The sequence below is a fragment of the Neolamprologus multifasciatus genome, chromosome 11, assembly GCF_963576455.1.
Source record: "Neolamprologus multifasciatus chromosome 11, fNeoMul1.2, whole genome shotgun sequence".
In the NCBI taxonomy this organism is placed as follows: domain Eukaryota; kingdom Metazoa; phylum Chordata; class Actinopteri; order Cichliformes; family Cichlidae; genus Neolamprologus; species Neolamprologus multifasciatus.
Window position 1 is genome coordinate 13,981,537 of NC_140449.1, and position 19,130 is coordinate 14,000,666.

Consider the following 19,130-nt stretch of genomic DNA (forward strand, 5'->3'; position numbering starts at 1 on the left):
TCTTAAGAGCTGGAGACACCAGGCAGTATAACCGTGTGCCTCTGTCTACAGAGAAGTTTTATGCACACTGTAAAGCTGTCATTCATGTGGTTGCATACAGTGCCTTCAACATGTCACCAGGCTCAGTAAAAGCCATGTATGGGAAAGACTGCAGGCCATGGCACTTATGGATGTTTCTCTTTACATACATCATTTTTACATGTAGACACTGGCTGTGAGGCAGCCTGTCAAAGAGACTTGCTGCTTTTCATCTTCATATTGAAATTTCAAAGGTCATTGTACTTCTGCTTGTATATATCATTTCTATTGTTATAGGATAAAGTTAAACTGCAGTTAGGCCATCTTTGCACAAAGGCAGACATATGCACTTCATCTAGTAGAAGTGGTTTGCTTTAGCCAAGAGGTACTTCCTATGATTTGGTCCTGTTAAGCCGTTGACGCTGAAGATACAATTACCACTGTTGGAAAAGCAGTGCGTGTGTTTCTATGTGTGCGCGTGTGTGTTCATTGTATAGAGATGTCTGGTGGTGATGGTGTTCTAGCTATGAGTTAAGGGCTTCATCAAAATATAAACTTCTCCAGCATCAAAAAGCTACAGCACATGATCCATCTCCTTTTTTAGCTGGTGTCAGGACCAGTTTATGTGACGATGATGTCATGTTTGGGTAGTTCATTCTGATCTAACTCCCTCAGAATGAACTATGATAGTTATGGATTTTGGATTGCTGATGGGCTCAAGCCATTAAAAACCAACAATATAACAATGTGCTATGAGAACACAGTGAACACAAATCTGTTGCATTTACCCATGTTCTTTTACAAGGCTCATATTACTTAGGAAAACACAGCTGTAAACGATAAAGATGGTATAGTATTTATTGAGTGTCCAAAATGAGTGGGAAATTTATGCATGCAATTAACACAAACTAAAAGTTCTACGATACAATGCAGTGTAATTTGTAGAACCAAATTAGCTTTGCATGACATGACACCTGTCAGTAATGACAAAAAAATCACATACACCTTCATAATGACAGTTTGCTGCTCACAGCAGATTAAATTATTATGCAAAATAGGTAAGGCAGAAAACAACTGGACAAGAAAATGATTTCAGACAAAGACCAGATGCTTGCAAATAATAATAATGCTGTGCATTATTCCCACTAACGACTGCGCTCTGTCTTAAACTATATCTAAAAGATGGATGTAGCCACTGTGCTTTCACCAGTCATCTTGTCACCTTGTATTGAAGCCTTTATTTTAGCATTTAGACTGAATTGATTACATTTACACAGAAGGCGGGGGTGTGCTATGTTATTAGCTAACCAGCAAGCATGGTTAGCAGGGAGTGCAAAAGCACTGTCTAACATGTTCATAAAAAATACCATAGTACCACTAACCAAGAGTGGAGACAGATTACAAATTACATTATTGAAGTTTAAAACAAAAACCCACTGCAAATACGGTGACGAGGTCATGCTGAATGTTTAAAAGAAGCTGAGATAACGCCTAGCGGGCAGCTAGCTAGCTAGCAGCCTCACTGGCTCTTATTTGTGAGGGAGATTTCTGTTGAGAATTATATTTAATTATTATTATTTACTTACTTTAAAACTATCTGTTTATTTTATTGTGTCTTCTTCTACCTTTTATTTTATATTACGGCATTTAATATTTTTTTATATATTTTAATAGCAACTTAGGAATGGCAGAGCAAAACTTTTTCAGACTAAACTAAACTTCAGTGCTTGGATTTGTCTTTTAAGGATGTAAAAGTCTACACCATAGAACCATATACTGGAAAATTATATATAGGAACTGATCAGGGCTTTGGATAATCCTTCTGAGATGTTTAGAGAATCATTGGTTTCTGCGACAAATGCTGTAATCTTCTCCTACTGCACTTTTGTGCTGCAAATGAACAGAATCCTCAAAACACAATGCTGTTATGATCATAAAAGCTGTAAATCTACAGTACTGTCCAATTAAATGTATCGTTTAAACAGCGTCAGTGTGTTGTGTTTGTGATAGGCTGTGTAATAGTGTAATAACTCCGTCCCCTGTAAGCTGGCCAGGGAGGCTGTGTGTAAATGAGACGGTTCTGCTACATTAGCTTCATAACACCATAATCCCCTCTCCATAAACCATTGCATGCGCTGCAACATTTCTGATTTATGGGGGGTAGAGAATCAATGGGAAAAAATTAATGCTCGCGAAACGTTCCAGGGACAATACTGAGCAGATTTTAATTGTGATTTCATTCAGGCGGCTGTTAGCGAGATGATGAATGGGAGCTAACCTTCCACTCTGCCGAGCACTGGAAAGAGTCTTTAATATGACAATTAAGTGTCTGTCTTTTAGATTTTATTGTATCTTCTGCTCTCAATCTTGTGAGCTACCCTGTCCTCCCTCCTGCTTTTCTTCTTTCTTCCCACCCACTCTCCTTTAGCCTCTTCCTATCTTTCTCCCTCTTGACATCACTTCATCTGTACAGTGCAGCTTTTGCGCAGATTAAATTGAGACTCCAGTTTTCTCCATCTCAGAGCACTTACTTATGTTTTATGACACGCACTAAATCAATTTTATGTTGTTATTGATTTTTTTCCCACTCCTCCTATTACCCTCTTGCTTAAATCGACACAAACCATTTTGCCTTTTGCTCCCAGATTCTTCCCACTCTTGTTCTGTGGTGACCTTATGTGTACTAGCAAGACATCTGAGGGTGGAAAACTGTGTCCCTCTGTGGAAAGAAAGCAGTGCATTTATTGATACTGATATAAAACGAAAGCATATGACTAGAACTTTGCTTGCATTTAAGAATTTAAACACATAACCGCCCCCTTTTGTTCTCCAGTGCAGCATTACTGAAAATAGTGGTAAAGCATGCAGCAGACTTTGTTGCATTACCCCACTACACTAACAGGATGGAGGCTTTTGTAGTTTTAGTGGATGGCAAATCAACTCAGTTGTTTTAATTGGTTTTTCAAGTAAAAGACAGCATGGTTTATAGGGATTTTTAATTTCACCTTCATCATTACGAGTGACAATGCCTCTGGCACAATGCAAGCAGTCTCTTCCAACTTTGTATTTATTCACAAGTGCCCCTGCAAACTGAGCCAAAAAGACTGAAGGCCAACTTTTTCAGTAATTGAGTGAAAATGTAACCAAATAGAAATTAACAAATAGAGTAAAAACAGAAGTGAATACAATCAGCAGGCAACAATAATAACAAAGAAAAATTGAAATGGAAAATAATAAAAGTAAATTTAAAGAAGGATATATTTTAGCAGCAGCAGCGCCATTTAGGGTTCATTTTTTCTGTTTTCTTATGTGGTGATTTAGAAGGACCAACTGGTGCTGGAGCAGGGGTTAAATGCAGGAGGAGCTAGCTTGGTCTCAATCAATTTGTCCCTGTCTTTTGGCAGGTGCCCAGGCTTTGCTGTGTCCCAGTCCACCAGTGTTGGCTCCATCAGGGCTCCCAGAAAAGGCCTAAGAAGCAGCATCAATGTGACCATTTAGAGTGCGATCTGTGCAGATGCAGTAGGAAGGTCAGGCCATTGTGTGGCCCCCCTCCCTAGCGCCTTTCACTTCACCCTCCAGAACGCCGTCCACATCAAAGTTGTTATTGAGACCCCTCAATCGGAAATCCTGGTTTGGCAGGGAAGCAAGGTCTTTAAGAAAAGAATGATGGCCTTGACATAACATGGGCAACTAAATCAACGCACCAGCAGCCAAAAAGAAAGATTAATACTCATAGGCCTCTTTACACCTGTGCTCAAATATCTCTCATATTTAGTCTAGGTTTGGTTTACATCTGATCTTTACAAGTTTTCAAAATGTAAAAAATAAAAATCTAATTTTCTCTTAAAAGACATGAGAATTCCAAAAAAACATTGGGGAACATGTTCAGCACTTTAACACTCACAGTCTATTTAAGATCTTACCATGTGCCTCTTTTTATAAGTTGGTTGGTAATTTTATTACACATAGATTGTGATTCCTAATATTGTTTTTGTTCTGAATAAAGTTGACTAGAGAAAATGACATAAATAACATTTTGCTGCTATACTTTGCCATTATACTTGGTTGCTATGGTTTACATACAACATAATCTAGCTAACATGCAGGAAAGTTTGTGTATTGTTAAAAACTTAAATCTGTGTAGCTCTGTAAAACTAATAGAGTTGTCTATCTTAAAGGGGCGAAATGTAGCTATTTTCATATTAATGCTAGCTAACATTAAATTAACGCTAACTACCTGCCGGCTGACATTAGCTCACCAAACCTTGACTGAACTCAGGGCTCATTTGACACTTAATGTAATGCTGTAATTAGTCGTGGAAAAATAGCTTCATCATATCTTTCACTTTGCAACCTCAGATGAATAAATACTTTGTGGGGACATATTTGTTGTAATCTACTTGTAAGTAGTTACATGACACCAGCTCTGATGCAAGCTGAACAGATTCATCAAGATGTTTTGATTTTGTTTTGTGTGATTACTGCAGATTTTTTTTTAATCAGTCTTTATTTTGAGATGTTTGAACACTCTTGGGTCCCCCTGCTGGTTTGTGTGTGTGCGTGCGTGCGTGTGTGTCTGTGTGTGTGTGTGTGTGTGTGGAGGGTAGGGGCAGATGCCTAGTCCACTTGCTAGGCTGGCTCTGTGTTATCATGTCATGAGTTGGGAGTAAAGCCAACCTCTTTATACAGATTCCTGTTATCACTGAAAAACAAACAAACAAAACAGTTCACTGGAGTAGCATTGCAAGATAATGTCACTAAGTAGGATAACATTTCAGTCTCTATTGACTTAAAAAAAACCTCACGCATATTATGTTCTTATATAAACTTATGCATTCTTTATTGTCAGTTTAGTAATGTTTTTTGCCACTTAGTAAATGCTGACAAATATGTAAGAAGATTACATTTTCAACTGAACTCACAAGGAACTTTTACAAAATTGATGGCATCACTTTTTTCCTCCCCATAATTGAACATTACATCATTTCAGAGCCTTAAAACGATGAAGAATGAGACAGAGGTGAGAAAATGGAGACGACTGACTGAGAAGAAGGCAACTGACAGAAAGTTCTTTCTTCTTTCTGACTCTTCTTCTGTTTCGGCTCATGTGCAAAATCGAATTATGATGTGGACTGACGTGCACCAGCTGTCCCCTCTCCTGGGTGCTGTCCGTCACCTCGCCGGTCACCGCTGACAGCACTATGATGGATTAGGAATTGTCATCCAGGACGCTTGTCACTTGTTTACAAGTTGGCCATCCCTCATCTCTCAACACAGGCCTTATAATCTGGCCAACACTTCTCCAACACCCCCACCTCACACACACTTACACACACTGCCAGGCACGGTATACAAGACAACACCATACATAACAACAGCTTTTTTTTCTCCTCTTCCCCCAAACCTTTCTCTCGCTCTCTCTCACTCCTACATCTCTGGGCTGAACACAGTCAACACATTTAATGCATTAATATATGTGTTGTGTTCACCAATCTCCCAGGGACTGGGGCGATGTCTTCTCCTGTCAACCCCTACCCCCGAGAACTGACTGGGTTTTATACAAACATCCCGCTGGGAGAGGGAGGGGAGGCTCAGATCTAACCTGCATTTTGTTTTTTGAACAATTGAGCCTTTAAAACCGTTAAAACCCAAATTTACGAACAATATGCTTTCTTTCTGTAAAACCTATTTTGCTGCTGTGACGGTGAATACAAACCTGACTGTTCTGTAACCTCTTGCTTGTAGTGGTCGTGCGATCATGCACGCAAAACAGCTTTCGTAAAAGACATGAACATAAAATATCGATCTTTTAAAAGATGTATTATGACATTGTCATTTACTTCATAACCAGTAACTGACAGATTAATTTAAAAATATATAAATTTTACTGTGACGTGTGTCATTTTACAGCTTTTTCCTCCTCCAAGCTCTTTTTCTGGAACAAAGCTGAAAACTTGTTTCCACAATTTTGGAAAAAAAAACAGCCCCAAAACCTCTCATGTCAAATTCAAGACCATTTGCCAGAAGCTTTCAGACTCAATGGTGTCAAGGCCGTGTCTCAGCAATGTCGAAGAAGGAAGCCCCGCAGAGCAGACTTTGATCTCTCTCTGCAGCATCTCTCAGCCTGCGATCTGCTGTGAGAATGTGTGAGTTTATGCTCCCTCTGCAGGCATAGTCCAAACTGGATGACGAGCTAACCAGCCTGCCTCTCCGCTTTGGACTCGGCCCTGCCAGCTGTGATCTTGCAGAGAGGATGAGTGGATGCCATCTACCCGGCACTACTGAGGCCATCCCTGTGCTCCCAGTGTGGCCCTTGAGAGAGGCCATAATCTTTTCCTATCTGCCTAATGGTTCCCTCTGTGGATTCTGAAATGGCAGGCCTGGGAGTGGGGGCCGCATGCTGAATCCTACCATGAGCATATTGTCATTAAATTAAAAATTTCCTAACACTCCCTTGCTTGTGGCATAACCGCCGCCGTGAGAGCGATCATAATTGGCTCTGAAAACATGCGTAATTGCCTTCAGCTGGCGTTCTTTTACAGTTGACATTGTTGAGGCAGCAGCGGGGCGATTGGTGAAGTGAATATGCAGCTTGTTTCGCAATGGCACTCGTAATTGAAATATGGTACGTGAGAGTGGAAGATTACATTAAAGCTCCTAGATAATCACTTGACAAGGGAGTCGTTGGATCGACAATCTGCTGCGGTGTTTCGGGGGAACCGGCCAGAGCGAACAGGCCGAGGAAGGGAGGGAGAAGGGAGGCAGAGCGGGGCAAAGGGCGGAAAAAGAAGAAGAAGAAAAACGTCTCTTGGCTTGCTCGCTTATTCAGAGCAGTCCTGGATTGCCTGCCTGGCATTCCTGGGCTCTTTCTATCACCACATTTATCCCACTCCCTCTCTTATTCTTCCTGAGACACACAGCCCTCCGCTGCTTCGAGTATACCACTTCCCCTTTAAGAGCTAACAGATGGCTGCCCATTGCAGTTGCATTTTATCTTCATTTTAATTTATATTTTCATTACCTTTTATTTTGTAGTGGCGAAATGATACTTTTAATCAACGGCGGGACACACGGATGCCTGCAATCAGCTGAAAACAGACTGAATAAACAGTTACTGTATTAATATTTTTTTACTTAACCAGTAAGTGTTTAATAGAAACACTATGATATAACTGAAATATTAATGATTTCTCTTAAAGGTCCTTGTGCCCCTTTTTTTTGTCTACAGTCCTTTCACTTCCTCAGCCTAATAGACAGCAGAAAGGGAAGTGTTATTTCACAAATATTTCAAAACCCCAGACTGCCAGTATGGGCACATTACTTGTAAACTGATGCACAAAAGAAAAGACACAAAGGGATGGTCACATTTGTCCTCCTTTTTTTTCTGCAGACTATCTGTTCTTGCTGCTGAAGTAAAAACAAAAAAGAAAGAAAAAAAATTGCAGGTGCCTCCTCTCTTTAATCTACTTCTCCTTTCACCATTATCTTATATTTGGGTATAAACACACAGACTGTGCAACCCGATAATATGCAATTAAAAACAAAGATCATTAAAAAGTTATTGGTGTCTGCCTAATTACTATAACTTTACCCCCCTTATAATGAGCGTGCATGGGTATTGATTCGAAGCAAATCTCCCTTTCCTCCTGGAAAAAAGCAGGTAGTTACTTTGTGTTAAATCATTAATATAGTAATGATTTTTCCAGAACACTCTCAATTAAGACCAGAGCAGAAAATGACCCAGGGGAGTTGAAGCTCACGCTCTTAAAAGTGTGATGTTCCAAATATATCGTTGCTTCTCTCACCGGAGAATATGGATAGAGGTGAGGGGTGTTTCTGAATAATTTAAAGCAGGAGCTTGTTGATTAGATTGTGCATAAATGTGTTTCTATGTTATGGGACTGTAACTTTAATGTAAAACCGTACGTGCTAATATGCTGCACCGAACAAGCATTTTGTGAATAGTCAGTGATGTAGTGGTACGGCTCAACCTCCAGGAGGGGACAGAGAAACCACCTGACAGGATGAGAAATTAATAAAACACAATAAAGAAGGAATTACAGTAGAGAAACAGGACTGCAAACCTTGACATCATCAAAAGTTCAAGTGTGCATGTGAATTTAAAAAAGATCATGACTAAACGAGGTAGCGGACCCTTTTTGATTGTTGCATTGTGGACACAGGTCAGCACTGCCCTGTGCACACCAAGCCACAATGAAATGTATCCTGATACCTTTCCTATATCAAGAATTGTGCTACAGTAGCTCTTCTGTGGTGAAACACCACATTGCGCAGACTTGGTTTTGCATGTGCATCACTGAGCCTCTTGGATCCTGCTTCATTGGTTCTCCTTCCCTGGACCAGTTTGGGTAGGTATAAGCACTGAACACTCAAGAAGGCCAGCTGTGGCGCTCAGTCATCTAACCATAAAAGTCCCTCAGACAGTTCCCTTAATATTCCCAGCCTGACCACATAAAAAGAGCGCAATGATGCTTTGACGTCACTGGGCTAACATGCTCACAAAAAATCAAAAAGCTGGGAAAATAACAAATTTTGGACAAATGATGGCAAGTTACAGTACTACTAACTTTATCCTACTAAGGAAATTAATGGATAAGTGCATACATTTCTTTGCTGACATTACAGTAATTTATTCAGAGAATAAATGTCAACCTGATGAAGTGAGTGGGACCTGTTGTCCATAAACCATAAATGCAGAAAAAAGCTGGATAAATGAAAACTTTGGCCTGTTGATGTGAAATATGTGCGCTTTAAACTATTTCACAGTTGTGAATATGAAAGAACATCTGAGTCATGGTTTTTAGGTTAGCATATGTCATCTAGACTGTCTTTGTAATTCAAATCCTGCTTTCTCTGTGATCTCTGAACCCCTCCCCCCCGAACCATCTGAGGGACTCCAATCCTTGATTCGTGCTCCAACAATTAGATCATTTGTTCGTCTATTATCTCAACACCTGCAAGAAAATCTGTCTCAATTTTCCCCTCTGCTTCTGATCTTGTCTCCCTCCCTTCGTTTTCTGTGTCCCCACTGAGATGCTGGTTCCACCCCAAGCTGCTTGTGTCTCTGTCAGGAGGCTCTTAGACACTGCCATCCCAACATGCATTGTGCACATGCCAAGAGCCTGTGCCAGTTCAAGCCCTTATAGCGCCGAATACTTGTTGTGACCCTGCCTCTTCTATTCTTTGTGCTCTTTTGAGGCCCCTGTGCCAAGCACACACAAGGCTCAAGTAGGGATATACAAAAAACATCTAACTCTCCTCCCTCCTTCACTCAGAGCCATAATATTCACTGGACCAGGACCAGAACAAAGAGACTTTTAGGTCTGGGCAATGATTTGTTATAGTCTCCATAACCACAGTTTACAGCAGCTTCCTTTTGAAATGCTTGACATTTTACTTCCTATTCCTTAGCTATAGTTGCTGGATACAGTGCGTCATCTTTGTTTGACTTTATCACACGTAAAGAGCCGTTTAATGTCATTGCCTAGGTAACCAGCAGGTTTTTGGCAACGACGCAGAAACGGCCAATTTGTCAGTGGAATGTGAGGAAGTGTCAATATAAATCTATTTAATCTCTCAGGGCTACAATCAGGATATGATTTTTCATATGCATATGAGAATATTTTTTGTATTACTTTCTCACACTTTTTTTTTTTTTTTACAGCTGACCACAGATGGAAGTGATTGGTCCAACAGAGGGGGAGAAGAATAAAGAAGTGAGGGCAGAGAGCTTTTTTAATGGAAACCGCAGTTCTTCATTCACAGCATACATATATTCACAGTAGAGTGTAGCTGATTAGACCTTTCGGAAAATAATTCTTACTTTCACTGCTAAACATCAACTGAACTTTAGTGAACTTTTAATGTGGACTGTGGTGAAATGTACTAACACGGTCAAAGAAAATCAGACAGGCAGTAACTTAATGCAGCTATGATTGACTGCTAGTCATTCTTTTGAGCTAATTCAGCAATATTACGTATGTTTCAGGTTTATATATATATATATATATATATATATATATATATATATATATATATATATATATATATATATAGTTCATGTTTTGTTGACCTATCCATGCACCCCAAACTCCTCCCTTTGCAGACTTTGTTCCCGCTAAACAATGCTGACACTGCTCTTGTCAAATATATTACTGTTGATGAAGGATTTGAGTCATGCTTGTCTCATTTTTAGCATTGCGTATTACTGTAATCAAATTGCATTTCTCTGTTACACGGTACTGTTACTCATAGTGTTACTATTAAATTCAATACTGACATATACTTGTGTTATACGGTACCATCAATTATCTCTGCAATAGCTCAACTAACATGTCTTTATTTTTCTTTTTTCTTTTTTTTGTCTTGTGCCCCTCGAGTACCATCAGCTGCCTTCAATTCATGTGCGGGGAGGAGAAAATGATGGAGTGGTATAGACCTTTTGAAATGTGGATATTTGGAATTAAATTTTATTTTCATTGCATGCAAGGACAAACAAAAGGACAATAAGGGCACCGTGCAAACACAAAACTAGCAGCAAAGAACCCAGAGCCATGTTAAAGCCGGTTGCTTCCTGACACCAGCCAAGAAGATAGAATCTGATCTTCAACAGGTAACAAAAACTGAGAAGAGAAGTCAGTGCAACCTCCAGTTCTACCTGTACCCGTTTCTTTCTGCGGCGATTGGTCTGTAGTGCTTGGCTGGTTTTCAATGTTGCTGTCAGCTTTGTGTTTATACTTAAACACTAAAAAAAAGATCCTGTGTTCTCATAAGGGTTAGGATTTGTGTCAGTGTGTGAAACTGTAGCCTAAAGTTTATATATAAGAGTGGCTCTCAGGCCATGTGACACAGTAACACAAAAGTAATGTAATGAATAGTGGTAGTGTGGCGAATTTAATTCTCTAGGGAGTCTTTAAGTAACAGAGTGCATTAATTTTATGTTATACACATACACACTTTTGACAATAATGGTGAAGATTATATCTTGAAACAAGTTGTGACATAAGAAGCATAACTGTCAACATCTTCACACTTCTTGGGCTTTGGGATAAAGTCAGACAGATGTCTGTGACCTCTAATGTCTTTTATCGAAGATCCATGCCGTGACACTGTTCGAGCTCCCCTGCTGTACAAACTGAAGAACAGTGTGTCACAACGTGGCATTTATGTTCATGTGACATTATCAAAATGCTCATATGACAGCCCACCAATTATGAATCCTGACGAGAAGACACCGGAAAACATCTTGCACTCGCGCTCTTGCTGACATGACCTTTTTACCGAGATCCTGCATTTTTCCCATTGACATCCCCCCCGTGCAGCCCTCTGTTTCTCTCTGTTTCTTCTATTCAAAGCTTCATCCTCTTCATCCCAAGGTAAATCCCATTAGGTGGATGTTTTGTCGTGGAAGCGATTTTTTTTGTGCCACGCAGTTGTTATTTATTGGCTGCTGACAAGCCTATGAATTCTGGGGCAAAGTGAAACTCATATTGTTATCAAAAGCATAAAATTCCTATCACTTTAGATGTCAGAGCAGAGACAAGAAAATGAAACAGGTACTCATAAAGGCAGTGGGTGTAATAAATCAGCCAGGAGGGCCAGAGAAAGGAGACACTTGATTAAATAAGGGGAATTAGGTATTTTTGCAAAAGCGGGAAATAACATTGATCTACGCTCCTGTCAGCAAAGACGCTTGACACCATTGTGCATTGTCTATTCTTCCCGTGTGTTTATAGTTTATCAATCTCCCTCCGACAGAATGATATCAGTGAGAGAATATCCTGCATCCTTTGGCCGCCTTGTTCTCTGCTGCTGGAAAACTGGGGGCAGACTTATCCAGGTTCTGAGGTTGCCTTCTTTGATTTCCTCAGCAATTGAATCACCAATCATATCCTGTAGCTTTGTTTACCACGACATATGTGAAATGAACCAATAGGGCTACTGTTTTTCCTACAGCGCCATAGGCATCAAGAGGCAATTTAAGGTCAGTCAGGGGTGATACTCTTCTCTAGTTTATACCAGGGTGCAATCAAATTTCGTTGCATTTTATGGGAAATCACTTTGGGCAAATAATTCCTATTTTTCAAGGGAATGTTGGATATCTATTTAATGAGAAGCAGTCTTGTTATTGTAAGAAAATCCAATAAATCTTCGCACTTTGCCTAACACAACAAGCAATCTTTTTCTTGTGTAGCCTGTTGAAATAACACTATATATACTCTCTTCTTCCACTCAATCTTCCCCCGTGGAAGCAAGATGCAATGCAACAGATTGAGCTTGTGCGCGCTTTAAAAGTAAACACATAAAACACGGTTGAACTGATACTTTTAATTTTCCTTGTTGCAGTTTTCTTTGTACAAAGCATCAAAAATGACACTGAATATACGAGTTATGACTCATGGCCAATTGCACATCCGTCTAAAAGCAAATTCTGCAAAGCCAAGTTTCTTACCCTAATTGCATGATTTCAGTAATGTCTCTCCCCCTTTGATTTGGAGGTGTCTGCATGGCTGATAGGATCAGTGAACTCTGGAGAGTGGGGTGACGACCTTCCACCTCATCCATCACTCGCTGATGGACATGGGAAGCCAGTCCCTGACAGGTTTGGAGGATAGGTGGGGGTGGAGGGTGAAAATGGGGTTAAGGATAGGGCCGGAGAAGGATCCATGCTACCAAAGCATGGTGGCTGGAAGAACGAGGGCGGGGTTGAAGGGGGGAGCAAATGGAGAGAAGTGTGACCAGGATTGAGGTCAGGGATGTATGATTGGGGTATAAGATGAGCCTGGTTAAATGTTTGCGTGGGGGGACAAAGATGGATTATCTGACTGTTTATGCATGTCTCATGTGAGGGAAAAATAAACAAATGCAGCTCACATCACATTTGCCACTATTTTTTCTTTCTTTAGCTCTTTTGCAGCAAAAGGCATAAAACCACGTCAGTAGTTTTGGTTTAGTTCGCCATCCAGCATTTGTGAAGCAGCAACTCAGTCCGATACAAATGATGAATCTGGTAATCGGGAGCAGTGTCACTCTATTCTCCAAATCTTGCTGAGGTGTAATGAGTCTCTGAGGGGCCACTTGTTCCTTACATCCAGTGAAACAAGCACCAACGTCATCAATCATCAAAGAGGCTAAAGTGAAGTCAACTTCTGTCTGAAGGTGCTCCCGCTGATTTCTTCACGTGAGCTCAGTGGAAAGCCCACGTTCCCATCACATGTGAGAGTGTGCATGCGTGGGAGAGTCGGGTGCGGTTGCACCCAAGAAAACCTCTGACCAAAATGCAGCCAAGAGCGAGCGACACCACAGCATGAAGCAGGGATGTGGTGCGCACACATGCACACTCACAAATGTTAGCATGGAATGGGTTCAGTGACATTTGACCCTGGTCATTCAATTGCCTGTCAACACCATGTACTCCCATTATTTTGTGCATGACTGTGCGATCATATGTTTTCCTCTGTCTGACCTAAATGTAGTTATGTCTAGACACTTCTTTCTTTCTGCTGCTGCATTGCTAATATTGTGCACCTCATGTCAAAAGTTTGCTTTTTCAGGAAGTTAAACAAGACTCCTTCCCCTCTCCTCGCAGACAGCAACTTCATGGTTGGCATAGTGAAACCAGGAACAGGCACGGGTGAGCTGCTCAGTTCACTCTCACTCATGAATCTGAGGTTTCAGTGTGTATTCTTTTTACGTTGGTTTTGATTTCCTTTTAATGCTGCTGGCTTTTTAAAAAATCTACCATTAAGCAAATAAGGAAGCTTCATGTCTTAAAGCCCAGATCAGATTAGATCTTATTCTCTAAATAAGGATAAAGTATTGTAAGACAACAGTATTGGAAAACAAAAGGGATTGACATACATACTGCATATCATAATCTTCAGGGAGATTTAATCGGAGTAATTTCCTCTCATTGATCCTGTTGTTTCTGCCTTGTGTTTCTGGTTCATCAAAATATTTGCACGGATCACAACATATGTCTCTATTCTGTTTTGGAGTGTCGCCATCAGCTCTGGATTGAATACAGTAAACACATACGCACAACTACACATGTTATCTGGTAAAACAACAAGCTGCCCTTGCTTGTCTTCTGCTGGTCGGGGCCTCAGTGGGATGGACAGTTTGTGAAAATGACAGGACATGCCAACAAATTGCATCACTTCTGCCTCTGTGGCCGAGGACAATAGGCCACCATATGCCGAAGTGGGGAAATGAATGGAGCTCATTTGTGCTGGCACCCTGAGCCCCAGCTCCCCTCGACCCTGCTGGGGCCTCCGTGGCACCGAGGCCGACACAGACAGACGAGCCCACCCTGTACCACACAGCTATGCTGCTGTCCAACAACACATCCCATACACCGAATCCAACAAATACAATTTGGATTTGTTGAAAAAAAGAAAATAGAAGCAGATGAATAAGGGGGGAAAAGTAAAAACAGTTTGACATTTGGTACCACTTCCCTAATTGTGGCTGAGAGGGCATTTTACATGATCACAAATAATATTTAACAGTCCACGCTGAGAATGCAGTGTTACTGTAATCAGAGTTCCCAGAAGTTTGAATATTTTTCACAGAAAACTGAAGTAACAAATTATGCATTACATACATACATACATGCAATATATACTCTTCTTGTAAAATGATCTTTATACATTCATATTCAGTATAAATGGGTATTCAGGATGTGCTGGTCCCTGTCTGTAAAAGTAGCCCTGTTTGCCCGTTTGTGTTTTTCTGTGTCTTTATTTGTGTGTGTGTGTGTGTGTGTGTGTATGTAGGCCTGGGATGATAGCAGATGATTAAGGAGTGGCTGCTCTGTTGACATGAGATACTAATGAGGATGAAATGAGAAGGTCAGGGCTCGTCTCCAGGAGGGGGGACACCCTCCTCCCACCACCATCACCACCACCAGCCCCCACCCCCCCAGCCCGGCTTCCTCTGTCTTGGACGGACGGCTAATCCTCCTTTTTAATCGGCACAGGAAAGTACGCACGCACACACACACATATAAAACACACACATGTACACACAGAGGCGCCTCTGATCAGGCCTCTGCATCTTCATAATGGAGGTAATTAGCTGCTCAACAAGGCTAGCTCAGCATTATGATTAGCACTTCTTTCTGAGCCCACTCAAAATCTGACCAGAGTGGCCTCTGCTGTCAATCCACACGGAGCTACATTGGAACTGCAGCAAGCATCAAAAAGTTTATTAGCTTAGCCTCATGAAGCCAAAAAACAGCCTCAGCCAAATTCTGACAGGCTGAGGCTGTTCTTTATACCCATACCCCAGTCAACAGATAGCATGCATTAATTATTAATATGTAAATATTTATTTTGTATCAATCGAAGTACATTTGGAGTGTTTTACTAACCTAAAAGCAGCAGCTATCAATCAATCAGCGACTCACAAAGCGATGAAAAAAGAAATATAATGAAAGGGAGCGCAGACGATGGCAGGAGTACGGCTGTCCAGCGATGCAGCAAAGTGACCTGTGTGAGTGTAGGGGAGCTCTTATTAAAAAAAAAAGGTGTAAGGGTCTCTATCAGCATGCTGAACTGTTGACCCTGACACAGGGAAAGAAGTGCTCGGCCAGCTGCTTGCTATTTTTCATCTCTCTGGATAGGCCTCAAAAGAAAGGTGATAGCGAAGGGGACGTGGGTGGGAGTGAGGTGGCATGAGAGCGGGAGAAAGAAAATGGGTGGGTCAGATCATAAAAAGAAGTCGGGCTTGTGAAGTGCAGCGAAGGGTTTGATGGAGGCCTCCTGAGCTATGATGCCTGTGCTTTTTAAAGAGTGTTGTGCTCAAATCGTTAATCAAAGGTTGATGCGTATCAGGGTGACCTCCTCCACACACACACACAGCAAAGCCCCACCTTAGCCAGGTGTCATTTTTCAAACTCAGTGAGATAAAGATCCTCAGGTTGACACCCAGCTCAAGAGAACTGTTGATATGATTTAAGTCTGATTTATGTGTGTGTGTGTGTGTGTGTGTGTGTGTTTGTGTGATCATGTATGCGTTTCCATCAACAAAACATGAGGAGGACCCTTTGCCGTCCCTGTGTTTATCTTATATGATTGGACACATTAAACTCTGTTTATTACTACATATACTACTCCCTCCAGATGGAGCTGTACAAAGTCTGATAAATTTCCTCACTTGTGTGAGCACTGGTTGGGGCTGCAAGTGTGAAAGGATCAAATCTAGGAGGTGCATAGTTTGAACAAACTGAAAACTCTGTGGCCCATTTCTCATCTCTTAAGGCTGCCGGCTCAAGTTTATGTGATATGCAGAACACATGAAGCACACCAAGTAACATGGGTTTGAACAAAAAAGTTAAGAAGTTGAAAAGGCTTAATAAAAACATTATTTCAATATCGATGGACATAGCTCTTTTACATCTTGTGTGACGTTAGAAAACCCTTCATTACAACTTCATTACAACCCATTGTTCAACAGCATGTTCGACACTTGATGTCGTCTTTCCCTTTCATTTGTCACCTGTGCGTATAATTATGCTTATGAGTTCTGATAGAACATATAAGAATATATAAGTGGGGATCATATTTTTGTGCACTTTTCAAGTAAAAATAAGTCCCAAATAAACTACATACCACTTAAAGCTGATTTCTTCTATTCTGAGGCATCACATTTCTCCTCCTGTAACAAAAAAATACATAAATAAATGATAATAAGAATAAAATTACACAGCTGTAGAATTCATAGGGAGGGGTTTTGAATGTGTTCAACTGCAATCATTAAGCTTACAAAAAATGTACTCTTTTTTTAAAACTTTGACAAAAAAGTATTTTTTCCCATTTAACTTACTGCAGTTAGCGTGCAAGTGAAATACATCAAACTTCACAAACACGCTATGTACTGAGTTTCGCTTCTATCTAGTGTGATCGCTCCCGCTCGCTCTGTTTGATCAAGAGCAAGGGGAAGAGAGAGTGTGGTATAGAGAGCGAGAGAGAGAGGAAAAATGAGCCTGCCAGTGGTTAATTGAGCATACAGATTCCTAATGTGTCAGGCGGTGGCCTTGCAGATGAGGGATGGCACTTTTTTACGATGCATCTTCCTTTGTTTCCTCTTTAAGGCTAATGAAGTCAGCCTTCCAGTCGCCACCTGGGCCGGACGTTCAGACACCAGAGACAGTTTCACATCCCCATTCACAAAGTCTAGCGGCGAATCGTCATCTCCGACACCCTCTCCATCCCTACCCCCAACCCTCAGCCAGCCGGAAGGTAAATACATGCACATGCAGCGACACATAGAATGAAGGACTCAATTTTGGGCATGCTCATGCACACTGCTCCAAATGTATATTAAAAAATGCATGCACATACGCACTAGTCAGGCTTATTAGTTGGACTTTTGTGATAAACTCACACTGTAGGCCAGCATTTGCAGCATATTCATTATCAAAGCTGCAGACCTGTTTATTTTTACTGTCTCAAAACAGCAAGCATCCATTATCCAAAGATTTTTTTTGTCTCTCTTGCTTGTCTTTTCTTTTTTTTTTCCCTACATGCCTTTAGGTCACCCACTAATGAGCTTAACACTGAGGAAACGTGGAAGCGATTAGATGAGGCTTGGCTGTTTGAACAATGGGGTGATGATATTGTACCTTATGATTACAAGCATTTATATCAACAGAAACAGGGGAGGAGAAACAAGACAGGCGAGAAACTCTGTAGATTTCCATGTGCATGCACGGCTGGGTGACTTTACATGGCTTTCAGTGTTTGCAAGCAACTAGTTATTGATGATCTCAGTTGTTGGCAGCCTCCGATTCCCTCCTTATCCTTGATCTGCTTTAGCAAGTTAGGCCTAAACCTCCCTTAGTGCCACTTTTTCTCTTTGCCGTGGCAACCCAGGCCAAGTAGTTCTGGTCACCCAAACATGTTCAAGGTGCTCCATGGCCATATGTTTGCTCACTGGGGAGCGAAGTGGGGAAGAGCTGGACTGTATGACCTTCACCCAGGTTGAGCAATGAATACTCTAGGCTCTGCTCACTTGGGTTCATGCCAGGTGAACACAGTAGTTGAGCATCCCAGACATGCAACTGGATCCCAGCAAGAATTTCACCGTACAAGAGGTGGAAAAACAAAAGGGTGTAACTGTTGGGAGCAGAAGCTCAAAGTGGTGTTTACGGGGTGATGTACATTAAAAAAAGGCAAAATTGTTTTGTTTTTTTTAAAGATGTTTGCATATAGTTAGTTCATATATAAAGGGTTGGATTGTTAAGACTTTGCCAGATTCAGAGGACATCCTGTCCTGATATGTCACAACACCAATCTTAGCACGGAAACTGCAGACAAACTGGTCACAGTGCAGCATTTGCTTGGCATGGCCTCAGAATTTGGCATTTCAACAATCCTTTTGATTTCCTCTAAGTCCAACTCCAACTTCCATTTTTCAGGTTGTTTCATTATTTGATATCAATTCCCCGTTTAGAAATATTCATCTCTGGCAATTTCCAGAAAGGCTGTGGCAGAAATGCCTCACACAGTAGCAGTAGTTCCCTGTTTTAGTTCTCTTGGGTGACAGGCAAAAGTGTTGTGGTTTTACAAGCACTGCGTCAAGATTATAAAAATAATCTGTGACTTTTTCTTTCAGTTGTGGCATTTTCACTATTACAATTATATGGCAGTTTTTAAATGACTGTATCTAGTTCAATTGATTTAATAAACAAATGTCAATAGTAACATATATATATATATATATATATATAATATATATATATATATATATATATAATTATATTATTATATTATTATATTATATATTATTATATGTGTAACTGAGAAAGTGTTTATCACAGTTTGTCATCCTTCTATATATAACATGTTTATACATTTCATGTATGCTTAAAATCCACGGTAATTAAATGTCATTGTTCCCCAGTGGCCTTCCCTTACATCATTTCTACGCATTGCTTTGTTTTAACCTCTTTAACACGTACAACCTCTTGAATTATTCCATCTGCATGGGTGCAAAGTAAGCAACAGATTAAACCTGAGCTGATAACTCAAAATGTCGGCATAGTTGAGTCAACAAGGGACCTTTATGGGAAGGGAAAGGGCTGAAGG

At 40.7% G+C, this 19,130-nt stretch overlaps 1 long non-coding RNA gene across 2 annotated transcripts in view; it reads right to left on the reverse strand.

Moving 5' to 3' along the window:
• Positions 1 to 1,683: 1,683 nt before the first annotated feature.
• LOC146507965 (uncharacterized) overlaps positions 1,684 to 19,130 on the reverse strand; it is a 59,514-nt gene continuing 42,067 nt past the window's right edge. For both annotated transcript variants that reach the window (XR_014876834.1, XR_014876833.1), the window contains one exon: positions 1,684 to 16,698. This is a non-coding gene — a long non-coding RNA (uncharacterized LOC146507965). The remainder of the gene's footprint in view (positions 16,699 to 19,130) is intronic.